General features: G+C 48.3%; 1 protein-coding gene across 1 annotated transcript in view; it reads left to right on the forward strand.

Annotated features, from left to right (window-relative positions):
• The first annotated feature begins 10,406 nt into the window (after window positions 1-10,406).
• The window catches only part of mgat3b (beta-1,4-mannosyl-glycoprotein 4-beta-N-acetylglucosaminyltransferase b), a 38,357-nt gene continuing 36,249 nt past the window's right edge, over window positions 10,407-12,514 (forward strand). Inside the window, exon 1 of the mRNA XM_034532628.1 lies at window positions 10,407-10,584. The gene's annotated coding sequence lies outside the window, so the exon portion shown is untranslated. The remainder of the gene's footprint in view (window positions 10,585-12,514) is intronic.

Raw genomic sequence — 12,514 nt, forward strand, 5'->3', positions numbered from 1 at the left:
GACGACGAGACGTAGAGAACGACGACGAGAGGTAGAGGACGACGACGAGACGTAGTGGTCGACGACGAGACGTAGAGGACGACGACGAGACGTAGTGGTCGACGACGAGACGTAGTGGACGACGACGAGACGTAGTGGACGACGACTAGCCAAGGTGGACGAAGACGAGACGTAGAGGACGACGACGAGACGTAGTGGACGACGACTAGCCAAGGTGGACGAAGACGAGACGTAGAGGACGACGACGAGACGTAGTGGACGACGACTAGCCAAGGTGGACGAAGACGAGACGTAGTGGTCGATGACGAGACGTAGAGGACGACGACGAGACGTAGTGGTCGACGACGAGACGTAGAGGACGACGACGAGACGTAGAGGACGACGACTAGCCAAGGTGGACGAAGACGAGACGTAGTGGTCGATGACGAGACGTAGAGGACGACGACGAGACGTAGTGGTCGACGACGAGACGTAGAGGACGACGACGAGACGTAGAGGACGACGACGAGACGTAGAGGACGACGACTAGCCAAGGTGGACGAAGACGAGACGTAGTGGTCGACGACGAGACGTAGAGGACGACGACGAGAGGTAGAGGACGACGACGAGACGTAGAGGACGACGACGAGACGTAGAGGACGACGACGAGAGGTAGAGGACGACGACGAGACGTAGAGGACGACGACGAGACGTAGTGGTCGACGACGAGACGTAGTGGTCGACGACGAGACGTAGAGGACGACGACGAGACGTAGTGGACGACGACGAGACGTAGTGGTCGACGACGAGACGTAGAGGACGACGACGAGACGTAGTGGTCGACGACGAGACGTAGAGGACGACGACGAGAGGTAGAGGACGACGACGAGACGTAGTGGTCGACGACGAGACGTAGAGGACGACGACGAGACGTAGTGGTCGACGACGAGAAGTAGTGGACGAAGACGAGACGTAGAGGACGACGACGAGACGTAGTGGTCGTCTACGAGACGTAGTGGTCGACGACGAGACGTAGAGGACGACGACGAGACGTAGTGGTCGACTACGAGACGTAGTGGTCGACGACGAAACGTAGAGGACGACGACGAGACGTAGTGGTCGACGACGAGACATAGAGGACGACGACGAGAGGTAGTGGTCGACGACGAGATGTAGAGGACGACGACGAGACGTAGTGGTCGACGACGAGACGTAGTGGTCGACTACGAGACGTAGTGGTCGACGACGAAACGTAGAGGACGACGACGAGACGTAGTGGTCGACGACGAGACATAGAGGACGACGACGAGAGGTAGTGGTCGACGACGAGACGTAGAGGACGACGACGAGACGTAGTGGACGACGACGAGACGTAGAGGTCGACGACGAGACGTAGAGGTCGACGACGAGACGTAGTGGTCGACGACGAGACGTAGAGGTCGACGACGAGACGTAGTGGACGACGACGAGACGTAGAGGTCGACGACGAGACGTAGAGGTCGACGACGAGACGTAGTGGTCGACGACGAGACGTAGTGGACGACGACGAGACGTAGTGGACGGAGACGAGACGTAGTGGACGACGACGAGACGTAGTGGTCGACGACGAGACGTAGAGGACGGAGACGAGACGTAGTGGTCGACGACGAGACGTAGAGGACGAAGACGAGACATAGTGGACGATGACGTAGAGGACGATGACGAGGCGTAGTAGACGATGACGTAGAGGACGACGGCGAGACGTAGTGGTCGACGACGAGAAGTAGTGGACGAAGACGAGACGTAGAGGACGACGACGAGACGTAGTGGTCGACGACGAGACGTAGTGGTCGACGACGAGACGTAGTGGTCGACGACGAGACGTAGAGGACGGAGACGAGACGTAGTGGTCGACGACGAGACGTAGAGGACGACGACGAGACGTAGTGGACGATGACGTAGAGGACGATGACGAGGCGTAGTAGACGATGACGTAGAGGACGACGGCGAGACGTAGTGGTCGACGACGAGAAGTAGTGGACGAAGACGAGACGTAGAGGACGACGACGAGACGTAGTGGTCGACGACGAGACGTAGTGGTCGACGACGAGACGTAGTGGTCGACGACGAGACGTAGTGGTCGACGACGAGACGTAGAGGACGACGACGAGACGTAGTGGACGACGACGAGACGTAGTGGTCGACGACGAGACGTAGAGGACGACGACGAGACGTAGTGGACGACGACGAGACGTAGTGGTCGACGACGAGACGTAGAGGACGACGACGAGACGTAGTGGACGATGACGTAGAGGACGATGACGAGGCGTAGTAGACGATGACGTAGAGGACGACGGCGAGACGTAGTGGTCGACGACGAGAAGTAGTGGACGAAGACGAGACGTAGAGGACGACGACGAGACGTAGTGGTCGACGACGAGACGTAGTGGTCGACGACGAGACGTAGTGGTCGACGACGAGACGTAGTGGTCAACGACGAGACGTAGAGGACGACGACGAGACGTAGTGGACGACGACGAGACGTAGTGGTCGACGACGAGACGTAGAGGACGACGACGAGACGTAGTGGACGACGACGAGACGTAGTGGTCGACGACGAGACGTAGAGGACGACGACGAGACGTAGTGGACGACGACGAGACGTAGTGGTCGACGACGAGACGTAGAGGACGACGACGAGACGTAGAGGACGACGACGAGACGTAGTGGTCGACGACGAGACGTAGAGGACGACGACGAGAGGTAGAGGACGACGACGAGACGTAGTGGTCGACGACGAGACGTAGAGGACGACGACGAGACGTAGTGGTCGACGACGAGACGTAGTGGTCGACGACGAGACGTAGTGGTCGACGACGAGACGTAGAGGACGACGACGAGACGTAGTGGTCGACGACGAGACGTAGTGGTCGACGACGAGACGTAGTGGTCGACGACGAGACGTAGTGGTCGACGACGAGAAGTAGTGGACGAAGACGAGACGTAGAGGACGACGACGAGACGTAGTGGTCGACTACGAGACGTAGTGGTCGACGACGAGACGTAGAGGTCGACGACGAGACGTAGAGGTCGACGACGAGACGTAGTGGTCGACGACGAGACGTAGTGGTCGACTACGAGACGTAGTGGTCGACGACGAAACGTAGAGGACGACGACGAGACGTAGAGGACGACGACGAGAGGTAGTGGTCGACGACGAGACGTAGAGGACGACGACGAGACGTAGTGGTCGACGACGAGACGTAGAGGACGACGACGAGACGTAGTGGTCGACGACGAGACGTAGAGGACGACGACGAGACGTAGTGGTCGACGACGAGACGTAGTGGTCGACGACGAGACGTAGTGGACGACGACGAGACGTAGTGGACGACGACGAGACGTAGAGGACGACGACGAGACGTAGTGGTCGACGACGAGACGTAGTGGACGACGACGAGACGTAGAGGACGGAGACGAGACGTAGTGGTCGACGACGAGACGTAGAGGACGACGACGAGACGTAGTGGTCGACGACGAGACGTAGTGGTCGACGACGAGACGTAGTGGTCGACGACGAGACGTAGTGGTCGACGACGAGACGTAGAGGACGGAGACGAGACGTAGTGGTCGACGACGAGACGTAGAGGACGACGACGAGACGTAGTGGTCGACGACGAGACGTAGTGGTCGACGACGAGACGTAGTGGTCAACGACGAGACGTAGAGGACGGAGACGAAACGTAGTGGTCAACGACGAGACGTAGAGGACGGAGACGAAACGTAGTGGTCGACGACGAGACGTAGAGGACGACGACGAGACGTAGTGGTCGACGACGAGACGTAGTGGTCGACGACGAGACGTAGTGGTCAACGACGAGACGTAGAGGACGGAGACGAGACGTAGTGGTCAACGACGAGACGTAGAGGACGGAGACGAAACGTAGTGGTCGACGACGAGACGTAGAGGACGTAGACGAGCCGTAGTGGACGATGACGTAGAGGACGATGACGTAGTGGACGACGACGAACCGTAGTGGACGATGACGAGACGTAGTGGACGACGACGAACCGTAGTGGACGAAGACGTAGAGGTCGAAGACGAGCCGTAGTGGACGATGACGAGACGTAGTGGACGATGACGAGACGTAGAGGACGACGACGAGACGTAGTGGACGATGACGAGACGTAGTGGACAAAGACGAGACGTAGTGGACGATGACGTAGTGGATGATGACGTAGTGGACGAAGACGAGACGTAGTGGACGATGACGTAGTGGTCGATGACAAGACGTAGTGGACAAAGACGAGACGTAGTGGACGATGACGTAGTGGACGAAGACGAGACGTAGTGGACGATGACGAGACGTAGTGGACAAAGACGAGACGTAGTAGACGATGACGTAGTGGACGATGACGAGACGTAGTGGACAAAGACGAGACGTAGTGGACGATGACGTAGTGGACGAAGACGAGACGTAGTGGACGACGACGAACCGTAGTGGACGAAGACGTAGAGGACGAAGACGAGCCGTAGTGGACGATGACGTAGAGGACGAAGACGAGCCGTAGTGGACGATGACGAGACGTAGTGGACAATGACGTAGTGGACGATGACGTAGTGGACGAAGACGAGACGTAGTGGACGAAGACGAGACGTAGTGGACGATGACGAGACGTAGTGGACGAAGACGAGACGTAGTGGACGATGACGTAGTGGACGATGACGTAGTGGACGAAGACGAGACGTAGTGGACGAAGACGAGACGTAGTGGACGAAGACGAGACGTAGTGGACGATGACGAGACGTAGTGGACGAAGACGAGACGTAGTGGACGATGACGTAGTGGACGATGACGTAGTGGACGAAGACGAGACGTAGTGGACGAAGACGAGACGTAGTGGACGAAGACGAGACGTAGTGGACGAAGACGAGACGTAGTGGACGATGACGTAGTGGACGATGACGTAGTGGACGAAGACGAGACGTAGTGGACGAAGACGAGACGTAGTGGACGATGACGAGACGTAGTGGACGAAGACGAGACGTAGTGGACGAAGACGAGACGTAGTGGACGATGACGAGACGTAGAGGACGATGACGAGACGTAGTGGACGATGACGTAGTGGACGATGACGTAGTGGACGAAGACGAGACGTAGTGGACGAAGACGAGACGTAGTGGACGATGACGAGACGTAGAGGACGATGACGAGACGTAGTGGACGATGACGAGACGTAGTGGACGAAGACGAGACGTAGAGGACGATGACGTAGAGGACGATGACGCTATTATGACCATTTTCATAATTGTGGTATGCATTGCATACTGTTCCCTGTATGATCCTCGTGAATGACATGTTTAATAAGTTTAATATTGATATTAATCGTTACTGTTGCTCTCATATAATGTGATGTGAGATCGAGCTACCTCAAAACTGTACTGTAATGTTCCATCTGCTTGTTGGAAGACATTAGATTGCATTCATTTCCGTCCTGTGAGAGCCTCGTGTTTAATATCATTTATCAGATTGTATATTTCTTAGCCGATAAAAACAGATAAGAATTACATTCCAACCATTTTATTGTCGTGTGTGTGTGTGTGTGTGTGTGTGTGTGTGTGTGTGTGTGTGTGTGTGTGTGTGTGTGTGTGTGTGTGTGTGTGTGTGTGTGTGTGTGTGTGTGTGTGTGTGTGTGTGTGTGTGTGTGTGTGTGTGTGTGTGTGTGTGTGTGTGTGTGTGTGTGTGTGTGTGTGTGTGTGTGTGTGTGTGTGTGTAGAGATCTGTGTATTATTAATCTACAGTCTCTTGAACGTTACATAAACATGGAGTTTGACGACAGCTCGTCGGGCAGTAACATAAATACCTACTTTTCTGTTACAAGGTTACATTGTTAACACATAATGATTTACATGGTTATGTGATTTCTAGTCATAAAAAAGAGATCATGACACTGAAAGCTGATCACATGACGTGCGGCTCATGTAGCTCCGAGGCGTGGCAGTGAGGTTTATGGCTCATGCAAAGCACTATAAACAAAACAAAAGAACAAAGCAAATGCAAAACCCAGGTGCATGCTGGTCATGTAAATAATCATATTACTATCAAAAGAAAAAGTTGTCTAAATATTTCAAACACTCTTAATCTAAAAAAGCATATTAAACATTATAAAAAGAAAATCCAGAAGTAAAACCTGGAAGAGTTTCTGTTCCGTGTTCTCCTGCTTCGAGTCGCCCTGGAGCTGCTGACATATCAATATTTAGCTTGTATGAAGCCGGCGTTGTGTGAGGCTGACGGTGATGCAAGAGGCCAGCTGTGTTTACGGTTCACTAACAGCTGCCAAATAACCAGCACCTGAGTCCTCGTGGCGTGGAGGTGTGACCAGACATCTGAACGTTGTTACTCCATTAAAATGACCACGAGAGTCTGAGGAATACAAGCTGTTATATTACCATCTCTAAACATACTTTATTCATCATCTTTATTAAACCTGACTACGTATTTACTTATCTTTATTAAACCCAACTAAATATTTCACCATCTTTATTAAACCTGACTAATTCAATTCAATTCAGTTTATTTTGTATAGCCCAATATCACAAATCACAAACTCTCCTCAGAGGGCTTTACAATCTGTACACATACGACATCCCTGACCTTTGACCTCACATCGGATCAGGAAAAACTCCCCAAAAATAACCTTTGACAGGGAAAAAAGGGAAGAAACCTTCAGGAGAGCAACAGAGGAGGATCCCTCTCCCCGGATGGACAGAAGAATAGATGTCATGTGACCAGATGAACAGAGTTACAGAGTTACATAAACACATTACATGAATATGACAATGTATGAATGGAACTCCAATCCATGAAACAGAAGGAGGTAGAGAGGAGGGGGGCGGGGCATCAGCAGGGCCAATGGGAGGCCGGCTCACCAGCATCAGACACCTCCAGGTCCAATGGACCCTACGAGACGTGAAGTCACAACGACTCCGGGGAGGAAGCAGAGTTAATAAGGTGCAATGGAGAGATGTAAATTCATCCATAAGGAGAGAGAGAAGAGGAGATAGGTGCTCAGTGTATCCTAAAACATCCCCCAGCAGCCTATAAGCCTATAGCAGCATATCTAGGGGCTGGACCAGGACAAACCTGATTCAGCCCTAACTATAAGCACTATTAAAGAGGAAAGTCTTAAGTCTATTCTTGAATGAGGTGACTGTCTGCCTCCAGGACTGAAAGTGGAAGCTGGTTCCATAAAAGAGGAGCTTGATAACTGAAGGCTCTGGCTCCCATCCTACTTTTTAGGACTCTAGGAACCACAAGTAGCCCCGCATTTAGTGAGCAGCTCTCTAGTGGGGCAATATGGTACTACAAGCTCCTTAAGATATGATGGTGCATCACCAATCAAGGCTTTATAGGTGAGGAGAAGAATTTTAAATGTGATTCTTGATTTTACAGGGAGCCAGTGCAGAGCAGCTAATACAGGAGTCATGTGATCTCTTTTCTTAGTTTTTGTGAGTACACGAGCTGCAGCATTCTGGATCAACTGGAGGGATTTAAGAGACTTATTAGGGCAGCCTGATAATAAGGAGTTGCAGTAATCTAGTCTGGAAGTAACAAACGCCTGAACCAGCTTTTCTGCATCTTTTTGGGACAAGATGTGCCTGATTTTTTAAATTTTACATAGATGAAAAAATGCAGTCCTTGATATTTGCTTAACGTGGAGTTAAAGGACAAGTCTGGGTCAAAGATAACTAGAGATTCTTTACAGTGGTGTTGGATGCCAGGGAAATGCCATCTACAGAAACCACATCACCAGATAATTGATCTCTGAGGTGTTCAGGGCCAGTAAAATAACTTCAGTTTTGTCTGAGTTTAACATCAGGAAGTTGCAGGTCATCCATGTTTTTATGTCTTTAAGACATTCTTGAAATGATGCAGCCTATTACTCATCAGTAATAGAGAACAATAAGAACAACACCAGGGTTCTCTTTAGCACTGTAGCCAGGCTGACAGAGAGTCACAGCTCTGTGGAGCCGTGTATTCCTATAGACCTCAGTAGTAATGACTTCATGAACTTCTTCAATGAAAAGATTTGAACTATTAGAGGCAAGATTGATGATCTCTTGCCCTTAACTACTGCCGATCTGTCATCAAGAGGAGTGGCCTTGGAAACGGCTGTATGCCCTGGTGTATATTTGGATAGCTTTTCTCCCATTAACCTAGACCAATTGTCCTCAACGGTTTCTACTTCTAAACCGTCTACCTGTCTCTTAGACCCCATCCCAACGAGGCTGCTTAAAGACGTGTTGCCTTTAATTGGCACCTCTCTGTTGGATATTGTTAATGTGTCTTTGCTAACAGGCCATGTACCACATTCCTTCAAAGTAGCTGTAATTAAACCTCTCCTGAAGAAGACCACTCTTAATCCAGAGGTGTTGGCTAACTACAGACCAATCTCTAACCTTCCCTTCCTCTCTAAGATCCTTGAGAAAGTAGGACTCATCTCTGTATTGGTCTTGTTAGACCTTAGTGCTGATAAAGGACTCATCTCCGTACTGGTATTATTAGACCTTAGTGCTGATAAAGGACTCATCTCTGTACTGGTCTTGTTAGACCTTAGTGCTGATAAAGGACTCATCTCTGTACTGGTATTATTAGACCTTAGTGCTGATAGAGGACTCATCTCTATACTGGTCTTGTTAGACCTTAGTGCTGATAAAGGACTCATCTCTGTACTGGTCTTGTTAGACCTTAGTGCTGATAAAGGACTCATCTCCGTACTGGTCTTGTTAGACCTTAGTGCTGCGTTCGACACCATTGATCATGACATCCTATTATAGAGACTGGATCAGTCGATTGGCATTTCAGGTACGACACTAAGTTGGTTTAAATCCTATTCATCAGATCGATCTCAGTTTGTATTTGTAAACGATGAAGCCTCAATGACCACCAACGTTAATCACGGAGTTCCACAAGGTTCTGTGCTTAGACCAATTTTATTTACCTTATATATGCTTCCTTTGGGCAATATTATCAGGAAACACTGCATAAACTTTCATTGCTATGCAGATGATACTCAATTATATCTATGGATCAAACCAGAGGAGACCAACCAGCTCGCTAAAATTCAAGTAAGTTTTTACTTATCTTTATTAAACCTGACTAAGTATTTCATCATCTTTATTAAACCTGACTAAGTATTTAAATCCTCCTGAACAAAAAACCAGCCATTAGATTTACCATTAGAGGTAAATAAATGTAATATTCTCATCCGATGGAACTGAGCGTTGAGACTCCGCCATGTGGCTCGAAGGTGAACTGCAGATATAAAACAATATAAAACAAAACTATGGAAAGAATTTCTCATAATTTATCTGGTGACCCAAATAAAATGTGTTCTGCACTATTTAGTGAGCGACTAATATCTCTGTATTCTCCTCTAAACTTTAATTATATATATTTTTTAAGGTGTGTAATGCGCATTAAAACCTTGCGGGGGCGCTGATGAGCTCACACACTTTAGTTTATGTTATTATTTTAGTTTTCCAGAACCTTGTTTGTGGTTGCATCCATTCAGAGGAATGTTTCATACAGCGGCCTCCTAATCATAATAATAATAACAACAACAACAACAATAATAATAATACCAATGATAATACCAATAATAATATTAACAATAATAACAACTATAACAATAATAACAACAACAATAATACCAATAATATTACCAATGATAATAATAACAACAAGGATAATAATAAGAATGATAATCATAACAATGACAACAACAATCATAATAATAATAATAATAATAGTTCCCCCCGCCCTTCTATCTTCTCCTCCATGTCGAGCCCCCCCGCCCCCCTTCGTCCTCCCCCTATTAGCAGCATAGGGGGAGGAGCTATGCTCTCGGGGCTCCTCCCCCTTACCCCCACCTCCCTCCTTCACGCATGTCTGATCGCAGATCGAAAGGGGAGCGAGTGAGGATGATGATGATGAAGAAGAAGTAACATAGAGAGAGGGGGGGGGGTCTTGTTTTCTTGCAAGCGGAAAAGGCGTCATACCGGGAGAGGGAGAGAGAGAGAGAGAGAGAGAGAGACAGAGAGAGAGACAGAGAGAGAGAGAGACAGAGAGAGAGAGAGGAGGCGACAGCGGGTCGTAAACACGACAGAAAAACGGCGAATAGCACGGCAGAAAGCGGCGATCACCTCCTCCTCTTCCTCTTCCTCCTCCTCCTCCTCCGCCGCCGACCCCCTCATCTCTCCATCTCCATCCTCCGTCCGTCGGGTTATTTCACCAGCGGCTCGAATCTCGAGGGGTCGAAACCTGCTCGTGTCCGCTGCTCGTGTCCGCTCCCGGAGGAGAAGGTGCACATCACCGACACCGACCACCGGGGTCCGGCTGCACGTCCCGCTCGGGACCGACCGATTCGGTGGATTGAACCGGGCTGTGGGGGGGTGGGGGGTGCACACTGCGAGATGACTGTAGAGTAACCCGGAGAGAGAGAGAGAGAGAGAGAGACTATGGTTACCACCGTGATGGCGTAGCGGCATCTGCAGCAAAACCAGCGGACCAGACTCTCATCCACCATGAAGCTCTGAAAGACATCCGACACCGGCTCAGATGGGTAAGACGAGATGTGTGCGTGTGCGTGTGCGTGTGCGTGTGTTTTATTCCGGGATATGGAGAGTGGGGGGTGGGTGGGGTGTGTTGGTGTGGGGGGAGCAGCAGCAATGTGACGTGAAGCCCCCTGCCATTGCACGTACAGTTTAAGACTGCAATGTAATGGGTGGGGTGTGTGTGTGTGTGTGTGTGGTGAAGTTGCTTCTCATGAAATGGTCAAGTAGATGGTTGAAACAGTTTTTTGGCGTTTGATGATTCTATTCGGACGTTGTTGGACATCGATGTGTGATACTTATATTTGTGTTGTGTTTACTGGAACGATGGCAACTAGAGAAATACAAAGCAACTAGAGAGAGATACAAAGCAACTAGAGAAATACAAAGCAACTAGAGAGAGATACAAAGCAACTAGAGAGATACAAAGCAACGACAGAGAGATACAAAGCAACGACAGAGAGATACAAAGCAACTAGAGAGATACAAAGCAACTACAGAGAGATACAAAGCAACTAGAGAGAGATACAAAGCAACTAGAGAAATACAAAGCAACTAGAGAGAGATACAAAGCAACTAGAGAGAGATACAAAGCAACTAGAGAAATACAAAGCAACTAGAGAGAGATACAAAGCAACTAGAGAAATACAAAGCAACTAGAGAGAGATACAAAGCAACTAGAGAGAGATACAAAGCAACTAGAGAAATACAAAGCAACTAGAGAGAGATACAAAGCAACTAGAGAGATACAAAGCAACGACAGAGAGATACAAAGCAACGACAGAGAGATACAAAGCAACTAGAGAGATACAAAGCAACTACAGAGAGATACAAAGCAACTAGAGAGAGATACAAAGCAACTAGAGAGATACAAAGCAACTAGAGAAATACAAAGCAACTAGAGAGATACAAAGCAACTACAAAGAGATACAAAGCAACTAGAGAGAGATACAAAGCAACTAGAGAGAGATACAAAGCAACTAGAGAGATACAAAGCAACGACAGAGAGATACAAAGCAACTAGAGAGAGATACAAAGCAAATACAAAGAGATACAAATCAACTAGAGAGAGATACAAAGCAACGACAGAGAGATACAAAGCAACTACAAAGAGATACAAAGCAACTAGAGAGAGATACAAAGCAACTACAAAGAGATACAAAGCAACTACAGAGAGATACAAAGCAACTAGAGAGAGATACAAAGCAACTACAAAGAGATACAAAGCAACTACAGAGAGATACAAAGCAACTAGAGAGAGATGCAAAGCAACTAGAGAGAGATACAAAGCAACTACAAAGAGATACAAAGCAACTACAGAGAGATACAAAGCAACTAGAGAGAGATACAAATCAACTACAAAGAGATACAAAGCAACTAGAGAGACAGATGCAAAGCAACTAGAGAGAGAGATACAAAGCAACTAGAGAGAGATACAAAGCAACTACAAAGAGATACAAAGCAACTACAGAGAGATACAAAGCAACTAGAGAGAGATACAAATCAACTACAAAGAGATACAAAGCAACTAGAGAGAGATACAAAGCAACTACAAAGAGATACAAAGCAACTAGAGAGAGATACAAAGCAACTAGAGAGATACAAAGCAACTACAAAGAGATACAAGGCAACTACAGAGAGATACAAATCAACTACAAAGAGATACAAATCAACTACAAAGAGATACAAAGCAACTAGAGAGAGATACAAAGCAACTACAAAGAGATACAAATCAACTACAAAGAGATACAAAGCAACTACAGAGAGATACAAAGCAACTACAGAGAGATACAAAGCAACGACAGAGAGATACAAAGCAACTACAAAGAGATACAAAGCAACTACAGAGAGATACAAAGCAACTACAAAGAGATACAAAGCAACTACAGAGAGATACAAAGCAACTAGAGAGAGATACAAAGCAACGACAGAGAGATACAA

This window comes from Cyclopterus lumpus, chromosome 1 (genome assembly GCF_009769545.1).
Source record: "Cyclopterus lumpus isolate fCycLum1 chromosome 1, fCycLum1.pri, whole genome shotgun sequence".
Classification (NCBI taxonomy): domain Eukaryota; kingdom Metazoa; phylum Chordata; class Actinopteri; order Perciformes; family Cyclopteridae; genus Cyclopterus; species Cyclopterus lumpus.